The sequence below is a fragment of the Apaloderma vittatum genome, unplaced genomic scaffold, assembly GCF_000703405.1.
Source record: "Apaloderma vittatum isolate BGI_N311 unplaced genomic scaffold, ASM70340v1 scaffold3743, whole genome shotgun sequence".
Taxonomy (NCBI): Eukaryota; Metazoa; Chordata; class Aves; order Trogoniformes; family Trogonidae; genus Apaloderma; species Apaloderma vittatum.
The window spans coordinates 185,803-202,336 of record NW_009709694.1 but is presented as its reverse complement, the minus strand read 5'-3'; the positions used below and the strand labels follow the sequence as shown (position 1 = coordinate 202,336).

Genomic DNA, 16,534 nt, shown 5'->3' with positions numbered 1-16,534 from the left:
CAGAATGGGCCAGCAAAAAAACTCCACCAAGTTTAAAAAAAAATTAAACAAATTGAAGCTCCTCTCCAGAGAAGCGCGGGACTTTTTGCAACTGCCTTTGCTCTCACCCCAGCCTGTTTCACCATCGTTGTAGCCCAGATACCTCAGTTGCTCTGGGTTGTGGGCTTGAGGGCCATTAGCTGCATGCACATGTTGTAGTTAGACCTTTCTGGCTGCCGAGTGGGCATGATAAACACTCCCAAACTGGTCAAAACTGCAGTTAGGAAGGTTTAAAATTGTGAGTTCTGCAACAAGCAGTATGTCAAAACCAAGTTTTCGATTAGCTCGGAGTATTTCAAACATTCAGAAGCAGGCATCCTGCTGCATGGCTCTGAAGTTCAGCAGTCAGGAGCAGTTGCACCACTGGAACAGCCAGAAATTTTGTCACTGTCATTTAGCAAGAACTGGCCAGCTACTCAGCTCCCAAGCTCTGTGCCAAGAAGGCAAAAGAAGTTTATAATGCAGAGGATTTGAAATGCACTACATCGACAGCATTTGAAATGGATAAAACCCAGTGGAGGGCACGCTGCAACTCAAAGTTTGTGTTTGCGTTGCTGGGCCCTCCCAGTCACATTTGAAAAAAAGGACAACGCTCAGATGGGATTTTCCCTCCCATCTTGAGATAATCTTTGGAAGCAATGCATGAAAAGCTGAACGAACAATTCCTGCTGGTACGAGAAGAGACTGAGCCTCTTTACATAGTACATTTAGTAATGCATTCTTTAAAGACACATGTGTAGGGAGGGGCAGGCAATTTTTGGCTATGTTATTTTTTCCCAAAAGGAATTCAAACCTCCTGTAATCTCAGTAGGGCTGGAAAATGAGTCTGTTTGGTTTATCTGAGAACCCTATGTACCAATTCTTTTTACTCAGCCTAACTAATTTCTCCTTGGAGCAGCTTGCTCTAGGAATCAGAACAGTGATTATTAGTTCAAAGAATTCCTTTTTCCACCTTCCAAACTTATTCTGGGGATATAACTTTGTATGTGGATAGACATGAGAATCCCTCTTTTTAACTGTATAATCAATATTTATATTAATAGATCATATGCTTTTCTTCTCTTTAATAAATTGAGCCTTTGACATATTAACATTGACACATCAATGTTACCCCTCACCTTTAGAAGCATGGTCCTGTCTTTCTGAATATTTTAGACCCAGGTTGAAATCAATTCGTATTTTCTCCAAACTAGTTCATCTCTGCATAGTGGCCACTGCCCGGATCTTTAGATTCAGTATGTAACTTCCTCTCTTTAAAGGTCTAGGTTGAACTTCTGTCTCTCTCCAACATAAAAATAGTCATGCTTTTTACGGAAAAAGCCATTTATGTGGAACCAGTTATATGAAACCAGTTATATGAAACCAGCATTTATATGCCTTCATACATTTTCCAGTGTTTGCTCAGTATTTTCAAAACTGTAGTTGTACAGTAGCATCAGTCTCATCTTCAGTTTATTAGTTTATTTCTAAACCAGATTTTATACAAGCCTCTGAGCTTGAAATTTAGAAGAAGCATGTAATACTTTCAGTAGATTCACATTCAGTATGTCTTCTTGATGATCTGTTATTTAATTTTTACTTTTTTAGTACTGGAGATCACAAGAACTTCCCAGGACATCTGAAATACACATTCATTTGAAAGCTCATTTGATACACATTTGACTGGATTCACACAACAAAAATCTCAATAAAAGATTTTCCCCCAGTTTTCTATTGTTTCTCCATTTATTCCTGCTGCTTTTTATCATCGATGATGAGCCATATTTTTTACTTATGTAAAAGAAGTCTGGTTTTCAGATGGAGTAAACTACTAAATTTATAACTCAAGTGTTCAACTTCAGATCTAATCCCTACTGTCTGCAAATAATATTTGGAAAGGTTCTCTCTTCACTGACCTATTCAAGCATGGCAGGATGCTCCTAACTTAGTTAGGATGAATATGGGCAGGTGGTGTGAATCTTAAGAGAATCACCCCAAACTCCATCACCTCCCAGCATCAGAGAAGCAATGTCAGGAAACCCTTTTTCTCCTCCTCAGCAGGACGGGAGGGAGGGGTTCTGTGCAGTGGTTGAGGGCTGGGATCTTGCCTGCGTGTGTCTGTGTGGTGCCCCTTGAATCAATGAAGATACACTGATTTGAATTAAGTGATAGTAGCCCTATTTTCAAAGATTTTTCACTTTATAGTTTCTTCTATATAAAGAAGGAACAAACAAACTAACAAACCCACAAGAAACACTTGCTGTAGCAATGGTCCAGAATATATAGCTTTTCAGAATTGTTAATGACATATTTTGAGCCATCACTGTAGTAACACGAGGGGAATAGCATGAATCAAGTGCAGCTGCTAGGGTTCCCTTTGACTTTTTACTGGCTTATTTGCTTCCTTTTGTGTGGGCACATTTTTAACAGTGTAGACAGCTAAATCAATGGCCAGTTAACTATTGATCCCTGGCTGGTTTCACTCTCTTGTCGAGTAGCACACCAAAAGGCTTACAAGACTGTCCAGAAAGTCTAAACTTTACATGGATTTGATTAGCGCACTAAGTACTGATAATTCAACAGATGCACTAGAAGGAAATTGGTAAAAGCAACGCTGGCTGCCTTATCGTTCCAAAGCTCTTTGCACCAGGCATTGCCAGAAGCACCAGATTTCTCCTCAACCATGTCTGTGTCCAAACACTTTTGCAGAGAAAGTACTGAAGAGCAGAGGACATTGGAGTATTCAGAGAAGCTTGTTTTGCCTTAGGAACTTTTAAATGAATTTGTATGTTTTTTTCATGGACTTCCAAAGGCTCCAGTACACAGAGATTCAACATTTTAGGATGTTAAATCTCTCTTTCACTCTGATAAATCTACTTCATGATAGTCACTGTGCCTTTTCAGACTAAGTGCTGGCTTCATGTTTCATAAAATATCTTTCTTCCATGACCAACCCTACCCAACATTTACACTATGATGATTCAAAATTTATTACTAACGTGTTTTTTCCACAGCGCTGCAGGAGATTCGGCCCCAGCATAATTATGCAACTATTGGACAGGAGTAATTAAGCCCAATTCATCCAACTTTATAAATACAGCTAAAACTAAACCTGCAGCATGCACTTTCTGTATAAGCTTGACTGTCATCAAGTCATGTCAAAAGCCTGTTAACAACAAGGACACTTTCTGAAAAGACACAGTGGTTCGGCTCATAAACACAGAAGACTTGTAAGTACTATTCCAAAGAAAACCACATTCCCAATGATTTTCAAAAGCATTTTACTGCTCTTTGCCTAGGTAAATTTAAGCACTTCTGAGGTTTATAATGACACAAGAACTCCTGCCATTAGAAATCCTTTGCCAGGAATCACCTAACCATATGAGAGACATGTGACTCGGGTATCCAGCCTTACTGTGCCATCACCAAAACACTCTTTGCAGTTAATTCTTAAACAAGGCATAAGCTAAAAATGTGCTCTACCAGATTTTGTCAAAAGATTGCAAATAAGCAAATTCCTAAAATCCATGACCTGTGAGAAAAAGAACAAAATTATTGTAGGAAAGTATTTTTTCACAAATATCTTTATCAGCTTCACAGTGGAGTATTATTTATGAGTACTGTTTTAATTAAAACTATGAACTTTAAGAAGAGTTCACGATTTATCTATGTCCAGGTTTTCTTCTCACTGTGTAAACTATCAGAGTGCTGTGCTGTGTAAGCTGGACTCAGATTCTTTTAATTAAGTTTGTTCATGGACAGCACAGCATTTGCTAAAGCTAAATATTGCTGGAACCGAATTGTTATTGGTCTGTCCAGCGCAGAGCTGCTACAGAACCTTCCATCATGCAGTTCACCTGCCAATGGTGATTTGATTTGCCCTTCATCTTGTGTTACAAATATGGACTAGAGCTGCTATAGTTGCTGCCTTCAGAGCATTGTGTAAGATACATGGTACCTCCTTTCATTTCCACAAAAAACAATCATAACCAGAACTATCACAGACTGATATAAAAACCTATTTTTCATAGTTCTTCCATTATGAAGTTTAGCTTTCTTAGTTTTCCTGGAGACAAACTTCCACAGTTTCCAACTTGCACAGTGCACTGCAGCCAAAAGGGCAGCTCAACCTCTGCAAAAACCATTGTGTCTCTCTAGCCTTGCAGCTGCTTCCACATTATCTTTCACATTGTTGTAACGACCGCTTTGCTGTTTATATTGCTGTTAAGTAAAATTCAATTAATTATCGTAGGTTATCTGAGGGCTGTCTGTAACAATTTCTCAAAATGCTACAGAATATCCTAGCTGTGAACCCTAAACTAGAAACTCACTGATGAGCTCTGGAAGCAAAAGGCTGATCTGCCAGACGAGCTGCAATCTAAGTCGAACACCTTCCCTTTTTATTTTAGTTTGTCACCAACTGTGTCCTAGTGAACTTAAGACATAATGTCCTGTTGCACGTTAGACAATATTGTACGTTTATTCGCTTTATACTATACTGGGTTAATGATATGCTAACTGATGTATATTTTCTAGGATTTTCTTACTGATATTTAGGCAGCACTCAAGCCTTTTGCCTCTGCACAGTCAACAAATCTTGCAGTTTAGCTCCTACTACTTGCATTCTCACTGTATTGTGTTTTTTGTGATACTGTCCCATACAAAGGGTACATTTGTATAAGTCCATGTATGTACTTACACAGAGAAAGAAGAGGTCACGAAAGAGATCATTTGCTACCCAGAAGACATAGTACAAAATCAGGCCACAGCATAAACTTTCTGTTATCAGTAATTGAGGAAAGAACACTAATTTGAGCTAAAATGCACTAAATCAATAAAATTAACAGCTCAGCTCAAAGTGCTCTTAAAAAAACACAGAGAAATATGCACAAAACCCATCCATTATCATAGATTCTCATGAATCTTGTGACATTTTGAAAAACTTGATACAAATAAATAGCATTTAGTAGCACTGCTTACTTCAGCTCTGTAAAAAAAACTGCAGTGCCAGTGAAACTAACTAGTTGGAATGCAATATTTTTAACATGTCAAATGTTCAGTGTAAAAATATGCAATTGTAATAACATAAAAAAAATGAAATTACGATTATTTTTGCTCTCCTTAAAATCATAATACTCTCAAACACCAGGCATGAACACAACGAGTTTCTTCAAGACGGAACCCAAACACCAAAAAAACTTTTTCAAGAGTTCTACAGTTCTCCTTTGCATAAGCTCCAAATCTGGAAAGTTATTATAACAGAACCTGAAAAGCTGGATTTGTGTACAAAAGCAATGAAGATTCTAGTGTAAATAGTTATAATCGTTACACAATTTCTAGATCTTGCTTTTTTAATCTACATTTGTCAACGTGGCAACCCTCAGGCCATGGTCTGGTGACCCCTCGGAGTGGATCGGGCTGTGCTGCTTTCTTCCCTTCAAGTTTCAAGCAGAAAGCCTCCATTCTCACCACAGTAGCACTGGACCAAAAGGATTACCAATGGTAGCAGAAATAAATGGTTCTCTCCCGTATCTATTTCAGGATACAATAATACCACTTGCTTAGCGCAGACAGAAGCTGGCATTGTAGAGGAAAAATGTGGGTTCCTCAAACTGTAGATTTAAAGCATTTAGACCAAGCTATGATTTAATTCCTCCTGCGTACTTTGTGTAGGCTGTGCTAGATGTTAGAGCAGAGGTGGCAATGTGCTCCTCAAGCTCAGAAAAAGAAGCAATGGGACTTCCTAAATGACAGGTATGTGGTCGAGGGTTTTGCTTTCTGATATTCCAGTGGCCACAGGATGCCATAATGAAGCAGGAGAGGCACAAGTTACAAATGTTTTCATGCACTTGTAAACCATACTGGGCCAGGGCGACTTTAGGACTTTCTGTCCACTATTTCTAGCAGCTGTTCTCTCTGAGGACAGTATTTACTCTGTCAGGGCCTGATCCTTTCTCAAATGAAATCTACATCAAAATTTTCATTGTTCTCACCTAGCAGAATCCAGAATCCATACTTGGAAAACATTTTCAGAACTATATTCAGATTAATAAAGATGAAAAAAGAAAAAGCAGATACATCTATTCCGATGATTAGCATGTATTTATTGTATAGCTTTAAGATTTCCCTTCGAAGATACCAACAAAATGAAGACAACATAGATTTGAAATGCACATATGCACACAGCATTAACTTACTAACACTATTGCATCTATGTGTAAATCAATAGGAATTTGAGCATTTCTCTTCAGAAACTTCTCTGTATTGGTGATCAGACAGGAAACTAAGATTTCTTCATGTAGAATTCAAAGCCTTAACATTTAACTGTCTACACTTGCACTGGAAAAAGATTGTAGCTATTAACGGTAGTAAATTATCAGCACTGGGAAAGCACTAGAAGCTTTAAGAGGACTTTTTAGGATAGTATAATGCTTTTTAATATTTGACCTACTGACCCAAAGGTGAAGTCAAGCAGCACACAGACCCCATGTGATTGCTTGTGAAGAAAACGGAACGCTTTCTTTTGTCATGTTTTACGTTACTTCCTATAAACCATAAATGAAGTCAGAATTTTCTTGTCTGGGAATTCCTGTTGGGATAAAGTTTGAAGTCTACTTACCTGGAGTCTATACAAACTGCTAGAGAACAGTTATTCGTCTTGATGCACATGCCAGAAATGGAAACCTACAAGTCCTTGAGGATGCATCAATTTTCAAGGAGTCTGGATTCTTTTAACTACTACAGAAACTTGGGGAAAAAAAATCTACATAGATACTGCTTAAGAAAACAAGATCCACCATAAAACACAGCCTTGACAGTTTTATTTTGAGAAATCTGTATTTAACAGAGACAAAAATATCGTTCCCATTTAAGATCAGACACAACTCAAAATATACACTGCAGAAATACTTATACTTTTCCTAAATGCATCACACATAAAAAGGCAACCAAGTCATGTTTCAAATGTGACAAGGGATGGTTAGCTTTCAGAAGCACGACAGACACAGTAATACCACGTTTTCCCTGTGTGTGGAATTTCTGGTGCTGAGTCAGTACATCCCAGTGGTATGTTAGCAAAGAGGCCCTGAAATACTCATTTCCACCCTTACAGATGACAATGAGGAACTATTATTAGTAAATGAAGAAGCTGAAACTTTGCTGTATTTTAAAAAGTTGAACTGCTGTATCACTGCTGAATCCCCTTGCACAGAAGTAGCTGAGGTGTCTGCACTCTGCTCAGCACCCATCAGAGCACCTCTTGCTCCGAGTGATGAGATTACTCTCTCAAATGAAGTTGAGATTAGGGGCCAACATCAGGAAAGCAACAAAAAAGTGTCAATGATGGGGTTAAAATCCTGCTTCTTTGCCAAATCAAGCAGGCATGGTCCCACGCTGCCCAGGTTGCAGACTCAGCAGCGCTGGCACTGTCCCACTATGTTCTTGCTGCTAGAGAAGTCCAGTGCCCCACAGCAAAAATGCCCCACGGTCAAAAGGAGATCCTAGACAGTAGGTTGGCTGAAGTGGGGACTGGGAAGTGTGGGACCACCTCCCACCCTGCTCTGGCCTCAGCTAACCTGGGGCTCTGACCAGCTCCAAGGGAGCAGCAGAGGCTACAACTAATGAACAAGAGAAGCACGGCAACAACATGAGACAAATCAGCGACTCATGGTGGGCACTGGACACGCAGCAGAAGACAAGGCACCACATCAGTCTCCAAATGGACAACATAGGGAAGATAGAGAAGAGAGGCCAGGTATCCGTCACGTCTCATAGCTGGGTTGGGAGAGGAAGATGAGCAAAGCATCAAAGCTTCCCTTCACTGACACAAAAACTCCTGTACCACTGGGGAATAAAACATTATTTAAGTGTGTATTATGCTTTGTGTAAGCAGAAAATAGGGATCTGGGTGGCATGCATGATGCATTAGCTAGAGGTTTGGGAAAAGCCAGGGGAGAGTAGTAGACGCTCCTACAACTCTACAATATTGGGGGCAAAATCAAGGATAGAGGCAGCAGTAAGAGACACATGGCTCTTCTCTTGCCCGTTGATGAAAGCAGAAGAGCAGGAATTTCATTGTGCTTGTCCATCTACAAAGAACATAGCCTCTGAAAAGATGTGGGGCAGCGGACCAGAAAGGAGTCTATGAGCCCTCTCACTTCATGAAACCATGGAAAGAGTATGTTCTTCATCAGTTTTCCTACAAACCTTTCATTAGTACCTTCTGCCTTTCATATCAGCTAGAAAAGTGCAGTTTTCTGAGCAGTGAATGCTGACTCAAGTTTTCCAAGTCAATATATGTTTTCAGTTGCGTATTTACATAAGAAAATACAAAGTCAACAATTTTCTGCAGGAGGAAGCAGAAAATCACTCTGAAAATAGAATGGGTATAAGCAAGGTGGAGAATGTGGCCAGTTCTACACATCTCCTAAGGATCAAGACAGAGCTATAAAGCAAATTTTGTTGAGCCATGAGGAGCCATAACCAGGTCCTACTGTGGAGAGAAAACTTCCCTGATGTGAAAGGGCACATGTGCTATTCTTGTGGCAGAAATGAAGAGAAGGTCATTAAGCAAAGATGCCTGGCATTTGAAATGAAATAATGGACGCAGTTGTCTGCAGTCAGCTAGGGAGACACAGCAGAACTGGGGCGGCTGGAGAGGAGCTCTGCAGCACAGGGCGGTTCACAGGGCAGAGGGGACAAGCTCAGAGGCATTGCTCTGTGAAATGTGCCTACCTGCAAAAGCTCACACAGTTCAGCTCCTTTGTAACCAAGACACCAGGAGGCAAACTGTACAGGAATGGCACAAAATGATGTAAGTGAACAGTGTAGCAGAGACTGAAAGACACTACAAGTTGAAATTCAAGAAAGAGCTCCATGCTGGAGCCCAAGTTCATGTGACTAGTCCCCATGAGGTGGAAGAAAAAAAAAGAAGGAAATGCTCTAAGCCCTGTAACTCTGTCTTTTCTCAGAAATCTGGACTTGGCCACCCCACCTAGCACATAACTGGCTGTGACTGCTTGCATGTCAAAAATTTGCTGTGTTGTACTAAGCTGGCCTGTGAGAATAAGCACTAGCATTCCAATAGTAAGCTCTCCATGGCTTGCGCTTATCTGTTCTTCCTACGTCTATACAGCATTTCAGCTAATCTATATAATATACATGGATGTCTGTGTGTGCATGCATATGCATGGGAATGATGTGTTTATGTACATAAGTACAGCTCTATATTATATATGTAACAACAAAAATATATTATATTTTGCATATAAATGCACATAAAAGTGCATTCCAATTTAAGTATGCTTTCAGTTTTGCAGTTCTGGGTAAACAGATGTCTGTGTGTAAAGACATACACGCAGACTTCCAAAAAAGGAGGCACGTTTGCAATCATGCATACAGATGTGTGAGTGATTTTGTACACAAAGGAGGTATCCCCACAGACAGCCACTTGATGTGCTTAGCTGGTGGTATGCTTGTGTGCGATAAAATATATCTGCATGTAATCTTATTTTACATTTATTTGTATAGGTGTATAAACCATTCATATAAAAAGTCATGGCTGTATCAACCCAACAAATGAAGGATGTTAGTATCCTCTTTCTCACTTATAAATCATAGGCTACTCTAAGAACTTACTGCAGTAATCAAACTGTGAGACAAGATACACGGGCATTCCTTGAGTCCCGGACTGGAAATTTTCTATGGAGTGGATGACTCAGAATTAAAGGCAAAGAAGAATCTGCAGCAGGGTGTAGAAGGAGTGGTGTGGGTCTCCTCCTAGGACACTGAGAGCTGGACCTACCTCTTGTGTTTGTTCTTCAATGATCTGAGTCATTTTGCTCCAGCTTTAGAATTCTTTTTTATAACTAAAAAGACAGAATTAAAGAAAGGAACGTGGAACTAATGAACATGTTGGGCTTCTAGATTACCTCTCCCATGTGCTGCCTCCACAACTTGTTTTCAAACCAGTTTTAGTGAAAAAAAAAGCTGAAGGCTTTCAAGTCGAACATCTTAACCTCTCAGCTATCTAATATTGCACCACTAGGGCAAAAAAACAGAATGAGAGCACTGCTTTATCATGCAAGTTAGGGGCATGTTTTATCAGAGGCACACTCCTTATGCCAGCGCTTATCCTTGCTGTACCGTTATCAGTAGTTGATGACATAAGCAGAAAATCACCCAATACGCAGGAAATAAATTCAACCACTTTTTGAGGAGGTAAAATGCAGTTGTTCCTAAAGGAGGTAGGACTGAATGGTGCCATGCACAACACCTTTAAGTGGATGCCTATGAAATTCCAGGGTTTGCTTGTGAAGTTCCCATCATCACTGCAGCAATTCCTCATGGCTCATGGTTAAACACAGACAGCTGTGGATATGTGTGTGGGGGTTTTTTTACAAGCCACGTAAACACTTTAAACTAAAGGGACCAAACTTGATAGTTTTCAGTCCTGAGAAATTTGTGCTCAGTTCAACTTTGTCAGCCGATCAAGCTAATGTGATACACATTCTGTGGGCCACATACAAAAGAAAAAAAAACACCCCCAAAATCACTAAGAACTACCTAAATATGGAAGTTGGTCGTATCTGCACAAAATCCCTTAAAAACTTTCAGGTTCCCCAAGAGAAAAATAAATATCCACTGGATCCCACTGAGCAATGTCTCAGCCTGATGTTGACTCAGTTGTGGATTTGCAGATCAGTGACTGTCACAGACAGACACGTCCAGCAGCCTCTGGATGGGATTTGATGTTCAGAGCCTTCCCAGCCTTCCCCCACCACGGAAGGGATGAGGCTGGCTCTGCTGAAAAAAGCATCAAGAGTCTCTGCAGCTTGTTTGCTTTTTAAGGGAAATAGTTTCACGTTTCGTGACCCTATTTTTATAGATCCATCCACTTAACCTGCTAGGCTGCCTTTCACAGGTTTTTGAGATATTACACTGTTTCAAAAGATCAATCAATTCCCTGTGAAAGTGAAAAGTTAAGAAGTGGAGTCATTTGCATTTACTCTGGCACAGATTTTAAGACCTGAGATAATAATATTTAAAGAGTTCAAAACAGTAAAGTGTGGGGAAAATATTTTGAGGGAGCCAACAAAATCAGAGGGTTGTGCAGTGAAATAGGAAGAAAAAACAAAATGTAGAACCAGCTTCTATCACTTGAGATACACATAGAAAATTGCTTTGCACTGTCCCAATGCTGCTAATCCCCATGTAAGTGAATTTTTTCCCTCTTTTCAATTCTGCTAAACCTGTCACCCACTCTATAAGCTCCAAAATTAAAATGAAGAAAAAGAATTACTATTCAGAGGCAAAGCACACTTGAAACCAAGACCCTGACTACTTTGGGACAATTAAAGCACAGCCTGGGTATATTAATCACAGTCTTCTGGCCCAGTTCCAAGCTGGGCAATTACAGTCTGCCTACCTCAAATTCTCCCCAGAGTTTCAAATGCAAGAGTTATTTGGGATTTCCTTCCTATAAAAAGTGTTGTTTAGTGCAGCCAGTAAAGACTGGTTTCATTCAAGTGATGGGTGAATGACCCACATTGACTATAGAAAATGTGTAAAAGCACTTTGGAATCCTTCAGGAAGAAGGACACTTATAACATGGTCATTTTACAGTGCTTTTATTATTCTAAGAGGAAGTACTCCTATCTAGATGTTTCTTAACATGCCTCTTAGTAACAAAGTAGTTCAGAGTTTGGACTTGTTTTTCTAAAAATTAAATTGGGTTAGGCTACTTTTTGCAAATTTCAGATGATAGATTTGAAATGCAAGCACTGTATCACAAAGACAGTTTAGGAAAACACACGCAACTTTCTACTTTGAAAACTATTCAGATAATTTTTTGAGCCAAAAAAGATTAATGATTTATTATGGGGCTCATTAATCAAAAATTGTGTGTGCATGTTTTTTAAAGGACCAATTCCACCGTTCGAGTCAACTAGGTCCTCTAAAGCTATTACATCAGGAAGCAGCCACAATATTACCAAGACTTCCTGCAATATTGTTGAGACTTCCCCGAGTGTATTTAGAGTATAAAATAAATGCTATTATTCAGGAGATACTGAATTGCTAAGCTTCTTAAATTTGTACAATTGGGAACTTGAAGTACATTAAAATGCTGAAACTCATTAAGAGCCCTTTTCACAGCTGCAAAATCGTTGGCATTCACGGCACCGTGCAGAACAATAAAACACACCCCACACCTTTGAACAGGGTGACTTCCGTTTCTCCAGCTCTGCTTTAATGAATTACTGAGGCAGAACCAGTATCTAACCTCTCCGTCAACCTCCTCCGTTGAAAGGGAGAAACAAAAAGCCACAACAACGCTAATATCCTGAAGAGAAAAGCAAAACGTATGAGCATACTGTACTAGCCCTCTCCCAACACAAAAAAACTCAGCTAGTGCTGCTACTTTGTTGGAATGTAATTCAATTTTCTCCATCAATACAAAAAACCCCACCTTCAGAGGCAGAAAACAACCCATGTTTTTCTCCCAAGCCACCCACCAAACTATGCCCAAGTAGACTTTGTTTCCATGTTTCTCTGGACCCAAATCACAGAACTCAGCATTTTGGTGAGTGTCTTTGCTAACACTAGTTGCATATGGTTGCATGCCAAAAAATGTCCTCTTGCCCTGTTCACTGAGCGGCTGGATTTTGTGCCAGCAAAGTGGCACCAGAACAAACAGTCCAAGCCCTCAGCAAGCCTGTGGATGTGTATGTGTTTTCTACATGTTCTCCAGCAGACACACGGTGCTGGTCCTGATAGTCACAAGGCAACGTCTTTCCAAGATTCAACAAAATTACATCTTCAACTGCATCAGGGTAGCCAGTGCTCAATCCTTCTCAGCTAGAAGCCAGCTACTCTGCATACCAAGCAATTGCAAACAGCATTTAAAAACAATCCTCTCTTCGATCTGGTAATAGCATGTTCTACCTCCTCCTCAGTCAGGAGGGTCACAACTGAGCCTCTAATATCTATAGATCTCAGCAATGCCAGGGCAAAGGAGCCCAAGTCTTATCAACGCTGATGTGTGCCAGTCTGATTTCTCCAGCTGACAGGTTTGTTTCTAAGTAATTTCCTTTGGGCCACCTACTATGCTTCCTTTGGTATTTAAAAAATAGAAGAAAAAAAAAGCCAGTAACTGACCAAAAATAAAGTGTAAGAACTACGGGAATAGTGACTACTCTAGGGATTTCACAAGATTCATCATAAACTCGGTGCTGGACAAAGCTGAAAGAAACAGTCATGGGACTATTATTTAGCTTGTTAAATTCTATGTGTAAACTCTATCTGTTTATTTCAAACTATTCCCCAAAGCAATGAGTGGATTGTCTCCCTGAGAGGGGAAAATTGTTCCCTTTCCTCCTCTAAATATTTTTGAAAGGAATGGAGGAAAGTACAATGCCAAACTGGTGAAGATCATGTATTTCAGAAGTGGGTTTGAAAGTTTCAACAAGAGAAATTCACATTAAAGATTACAGAATCAATTACAAAAAAAAAAAAAGTGGGTGGGGTTCTTTGTGAGTGTTCCCATCTACATCAAACAAACTCAAAGAAAGCAACATTATGAGGACAGATTTGAGTATGACAAAAACAAGACATGGTTAAAGCAAAAGATGCTTTGATAGTGTAAAAATTGAGGTGGTTTTCTTACAGGTGATGAAAAATGTAGCTTCCAAAGCTTAGCTGAAGGGCACTACTCACATCCTGTGGTTCTTGACAGAACACAGTATGATTGCTCTCAAAATCCAACTACTTCAGCGCAAAATTCTGATTCTATATGTTCAGCTGAGAATACCCAATCCACGCAAGTGAGGAGAGCAGGAGAACCCGCCTGCTGATTGACACAGGAGCATCCCTGCACTGGGATCACAGTTTCCAGCTGCTTCCCAGCCACAGAGCCTTGGGACCAGCCACTGTGGGCAAAAGACGTTTCTGCCTTCATGGCAAACACTGAAAGAGACACAGCAGTGGCAAATTCCAACTTTTTTTTTCCCCTGAAAATAGGCCCAGCAAGAAAAGGGCTGTACCAGTTTCAGCTGGCCAGTTGTTTGGGGGTTGTAACTCAATGATACTTGCATGAGGACAATAAAAAGAAGGAAGAGAGCCCTCCAAGCTTTTCAACATGTAACTTTGTTAGTAGATTTTGCCATCTGATGAGGAAAACAGTACCCAAAAGAAAAAGAAACATTTTCAACAGCATTTTGTCCTTTAAGCATTTTGGATGTCCCTCCTGAAACCATCTTACTCATTTTATTGGATCAGTTCATTATAACAAAATGGGCTTTCCAAGCTGACAGCTTTAAGATATAAATAAGATGGGATGCGACAAGAGCTCTTCAGAGAAGGGATCACTGTGGAGTTCATTCCCCTTGTTCAGTCCAATAGAGCTTAACACCGTCCACCTTCAAGTCATGCTGCAAGAGCTGTCTTTTACAGACAACTCAGGCCTTTCCTAGTCCTATAATTAAGGGTGATTGAACTTTTGCTATTTCATATTTTGCAAACACTTTAAAATAGAATGCTAATCCTCTATCACTATCTTAAAAAACAATCTTTATTTAGGTTAAGCTTTTGTTCTCTTGGAATATAACACAATCATGTTTACAGGAAAACAGCGCAACTACGCATTTCTCCTTCTGCAGTGCGATCAAGTACACCTTCACAGGTATGGTAATCTAATTTATTCTAAGGAACAGGTCAGCACTTTTACACAGTAAGTACCCTTCTAGAGAGAAGATTTGGCTTGCAGAGATTTTCCCAAGATTCTTTTCAAAATACAAATTAAAACTTTCTATTTTGCACCTCGAATCATTGCATTAAAAATTGTATCACTGCAGTTGAATAATACTAGGCATTCAGAGTTGAAGGCACGTGGTTGCACTTAAAGGTACTTGCTAATGACTGAACTGCACACAAAGGCAGAGGTATGTGCTCAAATGTCTCCATGTCCACAGCACAGAGGGTCAGATGTGCATCATGCACCTGGCTTTGTATATCCCAGCCTGGTTCTTCAAGTAAAGAGAAAAAGACTTCTTTGATTTTAAACACAGTGCCCTCAAGCACAAAATATTTTCTATTTTTCTGACTGACTTTTAAGAACAGTTTGAATTATTCACTTTATTCATTAATTATGCTTTGGCCATTAATGTGGACTGTGCTTTCCAAAAAGAAAAAAAAAGAAAACCTGAATATTTTCCAGGCATTGTCCAGACAGCACGCTGTGGAAAGAAAAGCATTTACTGAAGTTTAAGACTCACAACAGAAATATCAGTATTTCTGTGTAGTATTTGAAGTATCTGGCTAAATCGAATACTAGGATAGGAGAGCAAACCCCTCAGGACGTACAGGAGATGACAGCCCTTTCACCTTCCCCAGCTGCACTGGAACACAGTGGCAGAAAGGAGGAGAGTTGGGAATTGGTACTTTATCGCAGGCAGTTTCCCTCTAGCATATGTGAGAGACATTTAAGAGATGTTTTAGCTTAAGATATTGTGATAAGGGACCTCAATTATCCTAATCCAAAACTGCTCTGCTTTAGCACCTGCTCTTGGTGCTAAAGTCCATGTGAACAGGCAGAGAGGACTACGCGGACTGCAGACCCCAGCCTCGGGACTGCGTCTGATTTTGAAAGCTTTATTTTCTGTACTACCTATGCTTAACGTTTTAGAGATGAAAATTAGAGGAAGAAGCCTTTCTGAACAACTAGACTAAATTTAACTGTGCTATCTAAGTCAGCCCAAGAATCTTTGACTACGCATTTGCGTTACGCTGAATTTCACTCCTAAGTGAGTTCCAGCTTGATCCTAGAAGCCGCTTGTAGCAGCTCAAAGTTGTACCATCCTTCAGAACTCATCCTTATATAGGTCTTAGTGCTATCCCCTGCAATCCCCTGTGCTTTTGAGCACCTGGCCTTTCCTTGCCAGATGACAATTAAAAGGGCAAGTTCAAGGCTCAGAGTGGGGCAGATCAACAGCTCGTTTTCCTGAGCAAGCCCTCATGTGCAGAAAAGTATATGCAACACCAGAACCAGTACTTCTAAAACAGATAGGAAGCTGAAAAAATACCCCAATCAACAACAAAAACAAATAAAAAAAGAATGTGAATGTATAAATAGATTTCCATTTCAGTTGTTTCAAGGACATAAATCAATGATGTCTTAATCAGCTGACCATTCTGCTTATCTAACTTATACTAGCTATTTGAAAACCTCTGTCACCAACAGGACCAAAACTGAACTGCAAAGCTTTCATAATCTTTTGCTCTAAATGCTGTATGCATAAGTAAATCTGGAAATGAAAGACTTCTTGCACAGATATAAAATCATAGAACAATTCAGGTTGGAAAAGACCCTTGGGATCATCAAGTCCAACCATTAACCCTACACTACAAGGTCACCCCTAAACCATATCACCCAACACCTCATCTAAACGACACTTGAACACATCCAGGGATGGTGACTCAACCACCTCCCTAGGCAGTCTGTTCCAGTGTCTGACCACTCTTT

The 16,534-nt window shown here is 39.9% G+C and overlaps 1 protein-coding gene across 1 annotated transcript in view; it reads right to left on the bottom strand.

Annotated features, from left to right (window-relative positions):
• Positions 1–16,534, bottom strand: part of LOC104272109 (RNA-binding motif, single-stranded-interacting protein 3) — a gene marked incomplete at its 3' end in the record, with an annotated part of 320,963 nt that overhangs the window by 126,774 nt on the left and 177,655 nt on the right. The window lies entirely within an intron of this gene.